Below are 17,921 nucleotides of genomic sequence, written 5' to 3'. Positions count from 1 at the left end.
TCCTTCCTAACAGGAGAACTGGATTTACAGTGAATGTAGCTAAGTATCACTTCCCAGAACACATTTAAACTTTCGTTTCCCATTCTCTGATTGTAATCTCCTTCTCTTCAGCATCTTCCCAACATACCTGCTCTTTGAGAGCCCTGATAACCTCTTCACCTCCCCTGTCCACCCTCTACCCCAGAACTAGCTGACCCTGTGAGTTCCTCTTACAAGCACACACCACCACCTTCTACTCTGCCCACCAAAATCCTAACCCTGGACTCATGATCTACTTCTGCTTCTACATGCAACAGGGTTCCAGAGATAACAGTACAATGCAGATCTGTCCTACATTTTTTAAATTTATAGTAAAATACACATAAGTTTACCACCTTTAATAGGGAAAGAGAGAGTGTGGGGAGGAGCAAAGGGAGGGCGAGAGAGAGAATCTTAAGCAAGCTCCATGCCTGAGTGGAGCCCGTTGCAGGGCTCTATCTCACTGCCCTGCAACCATGCCCTGTGCTGCAATAAGGAGCCAGATGCTTGACCGACGGAGCCATCCAGGTTCTCCCCACCTTAACCTTGTTTAACTGTACAGTGCAGAAGTGTTAGGTATATTCCTATTATTGCATAACCAGAACTTTTCCATCTTGGAAAGCTGAAAGTTCATTTGCCTTAAACAACTCCCCACTTTCCCAGCCCCGGGCCCTGGGCAGTGCTCCTCCAGCGGTCTGAGACTGATTACTCTACACACCCTATGTGCATGCCATCAGGCAGCACCACTCTCTTTGTCATGGCCTTACGTCCCTTGGTCCTATTATTTTTTATCAATACTTTATGGTATTCCTTTGTATAGCAGTCTCATCCCTAAACCTGACTTATCTTAACCCCGGCATGCTTTTTTATCCTATTGTTCTTAAAAGCACATGCTCCTTTTCTGATGATAAAAGTAATCCATATTCAAAGCAAAATACTTAAAAAACAAGGAGGAAAAAAGGCATTGGTTCCTGAATTCCTACTACCTATAAAGAATCACTGTTAACATTAGTGATGTTAGTCTTCACAAGGTCCTGACAATCATTATGTTCTATGTGTCTGGCTGTACAGTAAAAAAAAAAAAAAATGTTAAACATGTTAACATGTTATTAAAACATACTGGCTTTCCTTTCCTACTCTTACAAGTCCTCCTATTAGTCACTGTCATTTTCTCTGTCCTGTTCCCCTCATGTATTAGAGCAATTCCTGCAACAACCATGAACTGGTTGCTCCTCCTACCTATAAGCCATATGCGATGTATCCCAGCAGTGTCTTCCTGACTTGCAAACGCCATTGTGGCTCTCTGCTCACAGCCCCTGAAGGGCCATTGGGTAGAAAACAAAGTCTAAAATCCTTAAGACAGCGCAGAAGGCGTGCTATGTGTTCCCTGCCTACCTCATTGGCCTGACCCCGCCACTCCTCCTCTGCCTCGATGCTCCAGTAGCTGGCATTCCCTCATTCCCCTCTACTGAGATGGTTATTTCCTTTGTGCCTTGGCTCTTGCTCTTTCTTCTCTCTGGAATAATCATCCTCTATTCTCCTTTATCTAGCTCATGCCTACAGATTTAAAGTTAGCAACCTCAGGGGCACCTGCCTGGCTCAGTTCTTGATTTTAGGGTTGTGAGTTCAAGCCCCACATTGAGGGTAGAGTTTACTTTTAAAAAACAGTTTTTAGGGGATCCCTGGGTGGCTCAGCAGTTTAGTGCCTGTCTTTGGCCCAGGGCATGATCCTGGAGTCCCGGAATCGAGTCCCACATCAGGCTTCCTGCATGGAGCTTGCTTCTCCCTCTGCCTGTGTCTCTGCCTCTCTCTCTCTCTCTCTCTCCCTCTCTGTCTGTCTGTCTTTCATGAATAAATAAATAAAATATTTTTTAAAAAATAAAATAAAAAAACAGTTTTTAGAAGCCCCTGGGTGGCTCAGTTGGTTAAGCATCTGCCTTCAGCTCAGGTCATGAGATGGGGCCCTGCATCAGGCTCCTTGCTCCTTGCTCAGCAGGGAGCCTGCTTCTCCCTCCCCCTCTCCCTGCTGCTCCCCCTGCTTGTGTTCTGTATCAAATAAATAAAATCTTTTTAAAAAATTAATAATAAAGCAAAATTAACAATCATCTCTTCATTACCCCCTTCCAGGTAAGAATTCCTTTTGCCTATTCTAGCCTCAATTAGTGTCCTCCTTCTGATCACCATAATGGCCTGGACATTCCTCTGCTACTGGGCTTACCACATAGTCTCCTAATGATGCACTTGTGTGTATGTCTCTCTTACCACCAGGCTGAGGACAAGGGCCACGTCGATCTCATCTCTGGATCTCTAGCAAAGTGGCAGGCACATTAAAGACATTTAATACATGTTTGATGATTCATTTTCCTTTTTTTAAAGATTTTATTTATTTATTCATGAAAGACACACACACACACACACACACACACACAGAGACAGAGACAGAGACACAGGCAGAGGGAGAAGCAGGCTCCATACAGGGAGCCTGACATGGGACTCGATCCCAGGTCTCCAGGACCACGCCCTGGGCTAAAGGCAGAGCTAAACCGCTGAGCCACCTGGGCTGCCCAATGATTCATTTTCTAAATACACTTCCTCATTTTAAAATTTTCAACAGCTAAATTCGTTTTGCCCTTGATAATTTTTAATACCTTTCTACAGAATCTAGCTCCAATCATTTATTGTGACCATAATTTCTCCCACTGAATTTTAGTTTTAAAAAAAAAAGTGACACTCTCTACATTACAATTCTTATTCTGTTTTGGCTGCTGACAGAGAGAGGCAAAGTAATTAGGTCCAACCTCCGTAGAGATTAGTTCCAAGTCAAGGAACACTTAGAGAACACCTACCTCACGGCCAGGCTAGACTTAGTGCTGGCATTGCCTTGGTTAGATTACATTGGCATTGGGCCATTAGATGGCCCTGTGATGGGAGGTGGCTCAGGTGACAGGAGAAAAGAGTTGTTCATTTTCTAATAACCTTTTTTTCTACTCATAAAAGTAAAACAATTTTGGGGAACCCGGGTGGCTCAGTTGGTTAAGCATCTGCCTTCAGCTCAGGTCATGATCTCAGGGTCCTGGGATCCAGTCCTGCATTGAAGTCCCTGCTCAGCGGGGAGTCTGCTTCTCCCTCTCCTTCTACCTCTGCCCCTGCTCACTCTCTCACTCTCTCTCTCAAAATAAATAAAACCTTTCCCCAAAAAAACAAGTTTTTTTTTAAATCCTGTTTTATATATATATATATGTGTGTGTGTGTGTGTGTGTGTGTATATATATATATACATATATGTATACAGACACCTAAAATTACCCCCATTATTCAACCATATTAAGGTAACCCCCCCTCATTGTATTTTCACCCAGTCATGGTCTGTGCTATGACTTTATATGATTTATATATACATCCTAAGTATACCATTTAAAAATCAACATTAAATCACCAATGCGTCCAAACTTACCATATATACTTTGACAATCCAAACTTAATAGCTGTATAATATTCCCTTTTATGGTCATCATACAATTTAATTATTCTAATACTGGTGGAAATTTAGATGATTTCCCATTTTTCATTATAAATCAGGACTCAATTAACTTTCTTATGCATAAATCTTTATCTGATCCTCTATTTTTAAAAAATTTTATTAAGTTTTTTAAATTATAACTCCAGTATAGTTAACATACTGTGTTATACTAATTTCAGGTGTACAATATAGTGATTCAACACTGTACATTACTCAGTGCTCATCCTGGTAAGTGCCTTCCTTAATCCCCATCACCTATCTCACCCATCCCCCTACCCACCTCCCCTCTGGTGACCATCAGTTTGTCCTCTAGAGTTAAAAGTCTCTTTATTGGTTTGTCTTTTTTTCTTTTGCTTGTTTTGTTTCTTAAGTTCCATATATGAGTGATATCATATGGTATTTTTCTTCTCTTATTTTGCTTAGGATTATACTCTCTAGCTCCATTCATGCTGTTGCAAATGACAAGATTTCATTCTTTTTTTATGTCTGGATAATATTTCCATTATTTACAATTATAATAATTATAAATTGTATTATAATAATAATTGTAAATAATGCTGCAATAAACAGAGGGGTTTATATAGTCTTTTGAATTAGTGTTTTTATTCTTTGGGTAAATATCCAGTTCTACTTTTAATTTTTTGAGGAAACTCTGTAGTTTCCCATGGTGGCTGGACCAGTCTGGATTCCCACCAACAGTGCACAAGTGTTCCTTTTCTCTACATCCTCACCAACACTTATAGTTTCTTGTGTTTTTTAAAAGCCATTCTGACTGGTGTGATGATTCTCTATTTCTTGGTAGATTCAGAAATTGAATAGATTTGTTGGTAGATTTCTAAATTTATTAGAAAGGAGAACAACTTTTTTTATTCCTAGAAACATATTGCTATAATGCTTTCAACTAAAGGTTCTATCAATTTACATTGCCATTAACCATATCATCAGATTGCCTCTCACACTATACCTCCTTCAATACTGAACATTATCTTCTCATCTCTATTTGTTGATTTGATAGGAAAACAGTATTTTACTTGTAATCATTTTAATCTGTGCTCCTTGGATTAGTACACGAAAATAATGTCCAATCTCACCACTAAATAGGCATTTCTATTCCTAACAATCACAGTTTCAAAATCTGGCTCATAAAAGACTAATCAGAAAAATCTCCCTGAATTAATTGACCTGGTAGCACCTATCTTTATCTCTCATCCTCCTTACTATATTCTGCACTTATGAAGTGGTTGACATTGAATTCTTACAAGTTCACAGAAAGATAAGTACATTTTGTAAGCTCTGAGACAGTCCTCCTCACTGATTCTCCTTACCTAAGTAAAGATGGATCCATTAGCCACATGCCTCTTTCCTTCCTCTGTTTATCACTCTCTACACCAGGCCTTTTTTCAGATTAAAAAAGAAGAAAAAAAGCCCAAAGCATCTTACTTTGTACTTCTCTTTTGAAGTTGTTTGTTATTATTTCAAGAGCTATGCTAGCATCAGCGATTTCCCTCATTACCACCTCTGGGCTGATAGCTTAATAGGAAGGAAAACTTGTGCTGGTCAGACAGGACTCCATTATAGAAAATGTGACTGATTTGGAAATCAGTGTACCCAGAGATTTCCTATATTTAGGAGCACGAAGTCCTCTGACATCAGAATCCATCCTCAAAGAGTCAACATCTCTTGAGGACATAGCTGGTTTCCCCTAGCAATTAACAACCTCTCTCAGAGTGGCTTTTACTTTATGACATTTAAAGAAAAACTGTTGGCTTTTACTTTTCATACCTCAACAACGACAATAATAGCACAGAGCAGCAGCAGCTCTACTATGTGCCAGACACTGTTCTATATACTTCACACATCGGTTAAGTTTCACAACAACTACATGCAGTAAACAGGATTATCATCCCACTTTATTGGTGAGGACACTGAGGAAGAGATTATATGACTTGCTGAAGGTCAGATACTTGTGATCCTGGTGCCCACAGAGGGTCTATACTGGCCACAGAGACCTCACCCTTACCCACTATGCTGCTAAGTGCTACCATCACACAAGATTGATAGGTCTGATTTTAAAAACAAAACTAAATACAGAAAACAAGTACTTCATCAACTTGAAAAATATGGCCCTGCCATTATTATTATTGTTATCATTATTATTATTATTATTTGAGTACTCTTTCACCACAGGGATCAACTCCTAGCAGATTCAGACTCAATTGGCAGTACTCTACTAGGACAGTGCCTGTCCTTTAGGAGCTCACCATCTAACTGGAGAGAAAGACAAGTTCTAGGTGACAAACACAAAGAGTAACTACAAGTATTTCAGAAAAGAGCCTACTAGGCTTCTAGTTATGGCATAAGTCACAGGGATGAAAGGCACAGCATAGAGAATGTAGTCAGCGATTTTGTAGTAGCACTGTATGGTGACAGGTGGTAGCTATACTTATGGCAAGCACAGCATTAACAAAATTGTTGAATCACTATGCTGTACACCTGAAACTAACAGAACATTGTATGTTGATTATATACAAAAAAGACTTTTAAAGGAACCTGCTACATATGGATAATCAGAAATAGTTTGGCTGAACAAGTAAGATTTCATTTGGAGTTGAGAGAGCAGTTGCATTCAGGTCCGCTGGGTGAGACGAGCAAGAAGGAAGTCACCAAAAGATAAAGGAATGAGAGACATGTTGAAGGCAGAGGTGGTTCTACCCAGTGGGCAAGGAGCATTCTTTAGGAAAATGGAAATCAAGGGAGTTGGAAAGATAAGTTGGGACGAGACTGTGCATTGGCCTTGAAATGGAAGTACAAGGTATTTAAACTACATCCCATAGAATGATAACAGGAATACTGACAAAGCAAGGCCATAATGAAGACTGAAAGTCTGAAAGATTCACTTGGACACTTCTCTTCCTATTCTGAAAATATAGGTACAAGACTCACACTCAATGTAAGCACATCCACAAATCTCAGTGAACGCCAGGAAAAAACAACAAAAGAAAAACTCAGGGCATACGCTGACTAGACATGTTGGTATTGTCTGCCCCTCTCTCTCCCAATCTCTCTCTCTCTCTCTCCCTCTCCCTCTCTTTCTCAGGTCTTTTATCCCTTCCACTGAATAAGAGTTTATATGTGGGGGTGGGAGATGAGCTGTGGGGACCAGGATAAGGCTAGGGAGAGAGACTGGAAGAAGTGGTTAGCGGCAAGCCTACAATTCGTTTTCTTCCTTTGAAAGTGGAAGGGACTGGGGTATGGAAATGCTCCTAGGAAAGAAAAGGGTCAGTTCAGCTGGTCTATACTCCAAGTAAACAACGAGTGTCAGGTCTCTTGACAAAAAAAATATGTGGAGGTATTTACTAGCAGGAGAGTCCTTATCTATGGAATCATTTTAGCATAATGTACCTAATTTGTCTAGAGTTACTTATGGTTAACAAATATGGAATCTTTGACTTTATGGAGTATAGTCCCTTCGAAAATAGGTCAGCCATCAGAATAAAAAATGGAAGTTCTTCCTAATGGAAAGAAACAGTATCCTAATGTACCACAGGCATTGCCTAGAGACCTTGTACCCTACCCTGGCATCTTAACACAGCCAGAGAAGACCTGGGGAGTGGGCTCACAGTCCTGTTCTCACCATGTTTTGTGGTGTCTCAGGACCACTGTGTCCTTGAACATTACTGTAAAGGCTGATGTGGCCTAAGACAGGATTCTTGTGAATCTGATTTAATAGTCTTACCCTCTGTGTTATCTCAGAGACCGCTTCTGAACAGCTTATTTTATGAAAAGCATGTTCTGTTTTACTTCTGATACTTTAATTTATTGTTCTTGTTATTCTGTGACCACATCCTTAAGATACAATTCTTTGTAAAAAGCTCAATCAAGGTTTTGTTAGGAATGAATGAATATTGAATTCATGTCTGTATTCCAAGTATGCTAGTCAGTATTAGTATAAATATTAATGTAAATAAATCTGATGCTTTCAGAGTTAACCTAAGAACATATATTTTAAGGATGTGAATTTTATACTATAATTAGAACGTTTGTGCAAGATTGAGGCCAATACATTAAAAAGAGAGAAGCTAGAAAGAAGGGAATATAAGCTTGATAATTTCCATTCTTTGTTCCATTTCAATGAAACAACCTTATTAGGCAGAAAAAGGAATTAGTAATGTAAGATTTAGTCAAACATTGTTTTACCCATTGAAGGAATGAGTACTTGGAAATTTATTCTATCCCTGAAACATGTATTTAACTTCCATAATGTTAATGATAATTATAGGTAACCTTAACAATAATAGTCAAACAGATGCATTAATGAAGAGTAATCACAGTTACTTCACCTAGGCATATTAATTGATTTTTTTCTCCGACTTCCAAATTCTAGGACATGCAATTGTGCGAGCCTGCAATGTCACAAATGTAGAGCAGAGACAGGCAAGGCTTTTCTGGTAAAGGGCTGATCGGTAAATACTGTAGGCTTTGCGGGTCACCTGGTCTCTGCTGCAACTTCTCAACTCACTATTATAGTGCAAAAAGCACTCAAAGGCAATAAGTAAATAAATGGGTGTGGCTGTGTTCCAATAAAATTTTATTTACAAAAGCAGGCAATGGGCCAGATTTAGCCCTCAAGTGTAACTGGTCCACCTCTGATGCAGACCATCTCTGTGTCCACTAACAACTTACTGAACACCTGAAGTGTATTCAGAGAACCAGAGATCAGTCAGGCCCACATTCTCCAAAAAGTAACAAAAAGCTGCTCAATAACATAAAGCAACATGTACTGAGCATAAAGAAGTTGAAATGAGGTACAATTTAGACAGGCGGAAATAGGGTTCACAGGGCAGTGCTTCCAAGGAGAGGAAAATAGCTGAGTAAAGATACAGAGAAGTTTTAAAATGATCATGGAACTGGGACGCCAGGTTTGAGAGAAACACAAGACCAGTGTAGGAATTCGGGTTGGACAGCCAGCTCTACGTGAAGTAGGGGACAGGGTAGTTTTCAAACCCTACAGGCCTGTATGTGATTATGATGTAGTCAACAGAAGGCTGTTAGATCTAACATAACTTTTTTTTTAAAAAGATTTATTTATTTACTTATTTATTCATTCATTCATGATAGATAGAGAGAGAGAGGCAGAGACACAGGAGGAGGGAGAAGCAGGTTCCATGCTTGGAGCCCGACGCGAGACTCCATCCTGGGACTCCAGGATCGTGCCCTGGGCCAAAGGCAGGCGCTAAACCGCTGAGCCACCCAGGGATCCCCCAGATCTAACATAACTTTTAAGAGCAGGGCAGTCCTGTGGAACTTTCTGCATGTGGGAAACACCTCATATTTCACTGTCTAGTGTTGTCTGTAGACTTTAGTGGATTCTTTGAGAGTCTTTCAATAACCAAAAAAAGGTATTTGTACATGCCACTTACATAACATATAAACATATCTCAAATTATGCTTTTCATGGCACATTTTAAAGGCTTTCCCTGGGTGGCGCAGCGGTTTGGCGCCTGCCTTTGGCCCAGGGCGCGATCCTGGAGACCCGGGATCGAATCCCACATCAGGCTCCCGGTGCATGGAGCCTGCTTCTCCCTCTGCCTGTGTCTCTGCCCCTCTCTCTCTCTCTGTAACTATCATAAATAAATAAAAATTTTAAAAAAAAAATAAAGGCTTTCCTATGACGGTCTTGTCTGCTCATAGAATTTTTCAAACCATTCTGAAACATCAAAGTTAAATAGGTGTAAAGCATTCAGAAAGAACATACTCCTGCTTCTCTTGTAGAATATTCCATCGTTACAGATCCATGATTATTGGCAGTATTTGAAGAAGGAAGTAGGTAACAAACAATTGAAAAACTTTGGTTCCTATTCTGAATTAAACAGAAAAGGCCTGCAATTCTATTTGTCAAACTAGTTGTATTTGCAACATACATTATGTAGCTGATTGTAGTTAAGTGTATCTTTGCCTTATCTACAAATATCCTTAGTTGTAAAAACTTTGTTTTAAAAGAAATATTCATGTCAAAATTAGAATTGAAACCCATTCTTCATTAAACTCTGTATCAACTATGTTGATTTTTACATATCTTTTCATTTATAGAATAACTTAATGATGACACAAGCCTCTTGGGCCTTCCTCCTGGTGATCCCCTAAACCAACTACCAGAAAAAGTACCACTCTATCTCATTCTAGCAATATCATTTCTGCAAAGCCTCAGGACAAATGATTAATCAGTGCTGGCAGTGGAAGGAGAGAAATCTGCCACAAATAGCCCATCTGATATCTTCCTTTCTTTAAAGACAAGCCCACAGCTGCTCACCTGATTCCAACACAATTAAGTCTTTGAAGCCCATTTAGGACACTGGCTGAAGAAATGGGTAAAAGAAGAATGGGACTGTTCATGGTCACTGACTTCCCCAGTGCTCCAGTCACTGCAGCGACAATGCTGCGCCAGTCCTGGGGCCATCAGATCAGAAGGCATAGCTTCTAACACAGATGTGGAGTTAACGGGCATTTACTGCACAAGACACTTAAAAGTAGTATCTGTACATGCACTGGGTGAGGGCTGCATAGCATAAACTAGTGAAACTACAGTAAATGAGATATGTAATTCAGGAGATTTTTATCTAAGAAGGTACTATAGCAAAGTTCATTTATAATGCTGAGTCTTTCTGAAGTGAAAGGAAGAATTCCAAACCATGGCTAGAATTCAACTCCTAACTCATTTGAAATGAAAAGCTCTTAATTATATTTTATACAGCTTCAGAGACTGGAATTCTATACCTCCTTTGGTGCACTGTTCTAATATTATCATTAAGAAAGCATTCTTTAGGGCAGCCCCGGTGGCACAGCAGTTTAGCACCACCTGCAGCCTGGGGTGTGATCCTGGAGACTTAGGATTGAGTCCCACGTCAGGCTTCCTGAATGGAGCCTGCTCCTTCCTCTGCCTGTCTCTGCCTCTCTCTCTCTCTCTCTCTCTCTCTCTCTGAATAAATAAATAAATAAATAAATAAATATTAAAAAAAAAGAAAAAGAAAGCATTGTTTAGGTCTCAAAATCCTCTGTATTATTTAACTCGTTTTCCTCTTAGTTATTCCTTTTTTTTTTTTTTAAGCAAATGAAGATAGTGGACAATAGTCTTTCTGTAGCAACACTTTATGTGTAAGATACCATTTTCATCTCAATCATCAATTATTGTAAGATTCATTCATTTATTTAGAGTGCTCGCCTGCACATGACCAGGAGAGGGACAGGGAAGAGGGCAGAGAGGGAATTTTCAGCAGAATCCTTGCTAAGTACAATGCCTGATGCAGGCACTCAAGCCCCTGACCCTGAGGTCATGACCTGAGCTGAAATCAAGAGCTGGATACTCAACTGACTGAGCCATCCAGGTGCCTGCTACCAACAGTTTTAAAATAACTTCTTGGGCAGCCCAGGTGGCTCAGCAGTTTAGTGCCACCTTCAGCCCAGGGCCTGATCCTGGAAACCCAGGATCGAGTCCCGTGTCAGGCTCCCTGCATGGAACCTGCTTCGCCCTCTGCCTGTGTCTCTGCCAATCTCTCTCTCTCTCTCATGAATTAATAAATAAAATCTTTAAAAAAATAAAATAAAATAACTTCTCAGATGGGAGGAAAAGGAAAACACTGCAACACTGCCTATATACATTTGCGAGGCACATATTGACCAAAAATGTTTAAAATGTGAAAAGAAGTACTTCCTGGAATCTAGAAAACCCAGTAAAATTAAGTAGTTTTCTATTCCTGTCCTCTCCCTGGCTAACCAGTCTGAACTCTTGTGTTTTCTTAGGAACCCTACTTATCACCCCTTTCATTTTAGCTTCTCTTCTATGAATTCTTTTCACACCTTTCCTACAATAGGAAAAACAACATCTGCACTGAGTATACCGGGAAGGCCCTTCCAGGCACTGCTCCTAACCTATTCAGATAGAACACAGAGATCTTTTTTACCATGGAAAGTAAGAAATAACGAGAGAGTTTACGAAGTGAGTGACACTCACGCTCAGGTCTCCTCTCGCACAAGCTTCTTCCAAGGCCCTGGGGAGCCCAGTGATCAAGTCACATAGTCACATGATTTTGTAGAACTTGCAAAAGATATTTTAACTGCAATCTGTTAAGACATTCTTTCCACTTGGCCCTTACCCTTTTCCTTGTAGGAGGTAGCTCTGGTGGGCCCCGAGCCTTGGAGATCTACGTAAAGGGAATTTGTATGGTCAGTTTGGGTTTATTAAGACATATGTTCATGGTTTGCAATCACTTCTGTCATGCCAGTCGTCATGGTACAGGAAGAACTTGCAGGAATTGTCCTGTTGGGCCACCGCACTCAGCTTAGGACACAGACAGGGCTGGCGCACTCACTATGTGTCCTGTCAGCCCTGGTGATGACGTTTGTGGGTAGTGCGGAAGAAACAAGGTCCGGAATGTATAGACTCAAAAGTGGATCCATGCAAAACTCTTCCAACCATCAAACAAGTAAAACTGCAGGCTCGAGATTCAGTTCTCTCCAACACATGGTCTAAATGAACATTCTCTGTGTTCATTAATAGCAGTCCCACTATTAAAGAACATTCCATAAAACTCAGGATAAGCCACTACCACTAAAACAAGAACAAACTGGTTACTGAGTGTTGTCAACTCAAAGATAACGCCTGGGAGGCCCAGCAGTGGAGCCTCTGCCTTTGGCTCAGGGTGTGACCCCAGGGTCCTGGGATCGAGTCCTGCATCGAGCTCCCTGCAAGGAGCCTGCTTCTCCCTCTGCCTCTCTGTGTGTCTCTCATGAATAAATAAATAAGTCTTTTAAAAACAAAAAACAAAGATGAGCCCTCTACACAAGGAATTTAGAAAGCTCTGAAATCTTACAACTCGTGTTATGAAAGACATTGGAGAGATGTTCCTAAGTTTGACAAAAGAAACAAGGACAGCAGGGGTAAAGCGGGAGATGCAGCTGAGGAAGGCGAGGCCGCCCCTGAGAGCCAGAGCGCAGACCACGGCGCCAGCACACCGGGCTGCAGGGTGTCCGGTGTGGGAGGGGGAAGCCCAACAACAGGGACGGTGGAGCAGGCTGGGCACTCTCCAGGAAGCACCGGCCAGGGAGACAGCTCTTGCTGCCGCTGGGGCTCTGAAGCCGGACGGCGGTGGGATGCCCGGCCTGACCACCTGGGATCAGCACATGATGTGCGGGTCTCATCAGCTCAGCACCCAGGGTCCTACTCGTCCCTGACGCATTCTGCTTCCCACGCACCTTCTGTTCCCTCCCAGTCTCTGTGTGGACTGAGTCACCGAGCACAGGAAGGTTAATCCTGGTCGCCCGGAGAGTTGATGGTCACACTGCCAATGACTTTTTATCATGAGCGATGGCTTTGACTGAGTGGACCAAACCTCAGAGCTACCGACCATCTCTCTACTGACAGGACTGAAGCCAACCCCGGGGTCAAAGGAAAAGTAGAAGAGCACCTGTGGGCCAGGAGCTGGGGCTGGCCTTGGGGGCCACCGATGACGGAAAGGAGGCTAGTTTTCAAGGCTGCTAAATTTACAGATGCTTTGAGGATTCATCAGATTTTTAATTGTTAAATAAACTATGAAACTAAAGAAATAATTCTCTACCACCATTACAAAATTAGAATCTGTTTTGGCAACCTAAATTTGCACACAAAATGAAAAAAAAAAAAAGCCATTACTGTGACTAATTACTCTTTACTACCCTTTTCAAAGATAGATCAAAACACCCTTTAACAAATGTCAATTCAATTTTACTGCTAAAGATTAGCAGCAGGTGATAAATGGGAAACACAGTGTCCCTAAATACACAGTGAAGCAGAGCAGTTTAATCTTCACATATCTAAGAAGGGAAATTTATTCAGAACAAATAGGAACATAAGGCATGAAACTACTAGGGAAGTGAATAAAAAGTATCTGATAACAGGCTGATGAATACAAATATGCTCTGTTATAACTGGCGGAACTGCTGCTAAAAACAACCATCCAGCCAGTCCTTTCTCCCCAAGTGCTGCAGATCAATTGTCTGCTTGAGACCTACCAAAGGAGTCCTATAAATGCACCAGCATCTTGAACAGATTAGAAAAAAGAGTCCTAATAGGACAGGAAGTCCTCAAGACAATAGAAGAAAATTAACAAATGCCTTCCATCATTTTACAAATAAGCTGCTATCTCTCTCCGTCCCTCTATCTGTGCTTTCCTCATCTTTTTGGAACAAGCAGAATCGTGTTCCAAAGTCAAGAAGACCTTATTAGGGGAATAAAGATTCGATTCGGGATAGCACCTTGATACACAGCCACTCGAGACACGGAAGTACAGTATGACACTAGTACTATTTGGGTCCATCCAACAAAGAACCACTTTGGTAATTCTTAAAGACAGCTGATTAACTAAAAACTAATTTTAAGTCCAGTTTAATTAAGCCAAGTAATTCGGGTCCTAGACATAAAGAGTTTCTACAAAAGAATGTTAGCGTGAATAAAATATACATAAATTACAATCCATGAATCTTTACTCAAAGACTTTTTGAATAAAATATTCCCTCTTCCTTTCACATGAAACAGCCTACAGATATTTTCTTGCTAACTGTAACATGCTATAGGAATAGTCACTATGGACCCAAAATCAAGATTATCACATTAAATATGAAATTCTGAATGAAAAGTAGCGTGTTATAATTTAAGAAATACTGAGGACTGCATGATAATCATGATGACCATGGTTTCATGATTTTTAAATATTCTTTTTTCTTCTCTAGGCAAATCCTGTAGTTTAGGTGCATACACCACCTACTCCTTAGGAATAAAAAGAAGTTACAATTTTCCATTGGTGTTTTTCTCTCAGAATGACTACCACTGACAGGTACGGCACAAACAATAAGCACATTATTTATAGTCTGAATCATAAACCTTTATCCCTCTTCACTTAAAGAGAGGCAGCTTTCTAAAACTTTCAAAAATTTAAATATTTAATTCCATATATAGGATCATCTGTGTGGGTTTATTTTGCAGTTATTTCACTCAGCACATAATCATCAAATTAAAAGACCTTTTAAAAGGTCCCTTTGGGGATCCCTGGGTGGCGCAGCGGTTTGGCGCCTGCCTTTGGCCCAGGGCACGATCCTGGAGACCCGGGATCGAATCCCATGTCAGGCTCCCGGTGCATGGAGCCTGCTTCTCCCTCTGCCTGTGTCTCTGCCTCTCTCTCTCTCTCTCTCTGTGACTATCATAAATAAATTAATTAATTAAAAAAATAAAAGGTCCCTTTCATTTATTTATTTGCAAAAATAAACTATGCTAAATATTTTCACTAAATTCATTAAATAGTATTACAGCAAAACTAAATATTTCATTTCAAGTATTTTCAATTTCATCTTCCTTTTCTTAATAAAGAGCTTGACTGGGGCACCTAGGTGGCTCAGTCTGTTAAGCATCCAACTCGGTTTCAGCTCAAGTCATGATTTCAGGGTCGTGAGATAGAGCCCTGCTTTGGGCTCTGCATTCAATGAGGAGTCTGCTTCTCTCCCTCTCCCCCTTCACCACCTCCCAGGTTGTCCACTCACTCGCTCTCGCTCTCTCTCTCTCTAAAATAAATAAATCTTAAAAACAAAAGAGTTTGATTACTGGAATTCATGTAGTAAGCAGAATACAAAATCCAATTGGTTAGAAGTTCCCCTTCTCACAATCAGAAGTATAGCTAACTTGCAACAGAGAAAATAGCTCATCATAAACAAAATAATCCCTCTAACCCAAGAGAATCTTCACACTCACTTGGATGAGATTGATCCTGAGATGGCACTGATCTCCAGAAAAATAAATCACAATGAGAAGCATTATCCAGCATCCTATAAAGTTAAACATAGTCCCAGCATGTAAAAAGACTAGAAAATCGCCCAGTTGATGAAGAACATCTTATCAGGTGAAGATGCAGACCACTAAGAGTAGCACTAGATGTTATAGACAAGCTACACCTACTGATGCAAATGAGCAGAAATATGAGAAATAAAAACAAGTTTTGAGGACTTTTGGTCCACTTGGTAATATACACTACTTAGTAAGATACAACCAATTTGGCAGTTTTTAACTGTATTTCCAAATCAACAAACTAGTTTGGAGTCTCCATTTCTACCAGTGGATACACATATTGAAAAGTCATAGAGCAATCCTGTCAGTTACATGGGCAGGCACTGAAGACAAACATAGTTCCCAAGACAACTTGACACACATTGATATTGCAAAGCATATGTTTCTAGAAGATTACTTCTATGAGGAGGTTAAACTGCAAAAGGAATGATATAAAACATGAGGAAAAATGATAGTCCTCTTAATTCAGAACTATTTTTAAATTGCAGCTCTCAACACATTCGTGGTTTGTTGAATCAATTTAATGGGTATCAGTGTTTTCAAATGAAATAAATAATAAAATATATCAAAGACACTGCATATAGTGAATGAAAGATTTATTTCATGAATATTTTATTTCTGGTGTGTGTGGGGAAGGGTAGCTAAATAAACTATTTTTTACTTTGCTCCTGTTCAAAAAGTTTGAAAGCCACTGCCTCAAACATTGCCTTTACAAGACAGAACATGAGTAATCAGGGCTTGAGATGAAGGAAAATGTGGAAGGATCGTGGTCCTTCTCATACCCTGGTAGCTCCAGAATCACAAAGGTTACTCTAAGCAAATCCCAACCTATTATTCTGACATCCAGTTTTAATATGTGGGGTTTTTTTCTCACAGCCCAAGCAATTTTCTGACACCAGTTGTGTGTCCTACAGTTCAATCCACCTCTGACACTATCTACCCAGAGATATCATCAGATTCCATAGGTTAAGGACTCAGTCCCAAAGACATTCAAATGTCAATCACAAGCATAAAGTTATTACTTATGCTTCTGACCAACTGGTTAATAAATTCGAGGTCCCAGGACACCCTCCCATACCCACCACACAGGTTAGATTAATTCACTAAAACAGCTCACAGAACTCAGTAAACCATTTTTCTCTCTAAATCATTGGTTTGTTACAAAGCATATAACAACAGAACGGCAAGATAAGAGAGATGCATAGGGCAAGGTATGGAAAGAGCACAGAACTTTTGTGCTCTCTGAACATGCCTCTCTCCCCAAATCTCCACAAGTTCACCAACCAGAAAGCTCTCCAAACCCTGTCCTTTCGGGTTTTTATGGAGGTTTCACTATACAGGCATGACTGATTAAATCCTTGTCCATTACCAATGAATTCAACCCCCCAGGCCTTCTCCCCTCCCAACCCTCTCATCACAAAGTTGGTTCTCCTGGTGACCAGCTCCTATCCTTAAGTGTGCTCCAAAAGTCATTTATCTCATTAACATAATAAAAGATACTTTTAGAGTTCTTAGCACTTGGGAAATATTAAGGCACTCTATACCAGAAATGGGGACAAAGATCAAATACATACATTTCTTATTATGAATCACAATATCACACAAACACACTGTGTCCCTAGAGAGGAGTGGAATATATTCCCAAGAGAGCCCTTTTCTCTCTCTGTTCTACACATTGCTGGAGTATAATCGTCTTTTGGAAGTAGCAACAAGGCTGTAAAGCTCTAAGATAACATGGCTGGAACTAAGCAATCTGTCCAGCTTTGTGCGGAGCTGCAGAGAAAACTTAGGCGATCACAGGACAACCATACAGTGGCCAAGAACAGCATTCCATACTTCAATAATCATGACAAGATGGAGAGCTGCAGAGAGGAAGCCAGTTATCACTATGACACAATGAACATCCTGCCCATATCTCTATCAAATGGCTGTAAACCTGGCAAGCCTAGAATGCAGAAGAAAAAAAAAAATCTTTCTTCTCAACTATAACATTCAATCTGTTAAAATGACTGCTTCCCCCACACACACACACAGATTCAACCCATTGTCATTATCTTTACAGAACTGATGAGATGTTGCCTGCAATACAGTCACTTTGTAGCATGACTACAACATACATCGACACACTGGCTGTGATGAAGGTCTCCAAAAGAAACCATCCTTTTTGGGGATCCCTGGGTGGTTCAGCGGTTTAGCGTCGCCTTCAGCCCAGGGTGTGATCCTGGAGACCTGGGATCGAGTCCCGCATTGGGCTCCCTGCATGGAACCTGCTTTTCCCTCTGCCTATGTCTCTGCCTCTCTCTCTCTGTCTCTCATGAACAAATACATAAATAAAATCTTAAAAAAAAAAAAAAACTGTCCTTTTTTAAAAGCTACAAGAAATCAAAAAGCAGTTCTACTACAACTAAATTATATAGTCAGAACACTATCTCCTCTTTTAGAGTTAAGGCAACTAAGAAAGGGAAAATCTTTACTCTCGAGGAACCAAATGGCTCCATCTCCAAAATAACCTCAAGG

At 40.4% G+C, this 17,921-nt stretch overlaps 1 long non-coding RNA gene across 1 annotated transcript in view; it reads left to right on the top strand.

The window, feature by feature from the left end:
• Positions 1 to 17,694, top strand: part of LOC144302932 (uncharacterized) — a 58,219-nt gene extending 40,525 nt beyond the window's left edge. Inside the window, exons 2-3 of the long non-coding RNA XR_013369920.1 lie at positions 14,300 to 14,403; positions 17,467 to 17,694. This is a non-coding gene — a long non-coding RNA (uncharacterized LOC144302932). The remainder of the gene's footprint in view (positions 1 to 14,299; positions 14,404 to 17,466) is intronic.
• Positions 17,695 to 17,921: the final 227 nt, after the last annotated feature.

This window comes from Canis aureus, chromosome 32, assembly GCF_053574225.1.
Source record: "Canis aureus isolate CA01 chromosome 32, VMU_Caureus_v.1.0, whole genome shotgun sequence".
Lineage (NCBI taxonomy): Eukaryota > Metazoa > Chordata > Mammalia > Carnivora > Canidae > Canis > Canis aureus.
The sequence above is the reverse complement of the archived record's forward strand: the minus strand, read 5'-3'. Positions and strand labels throughout refer to the sequence as shown.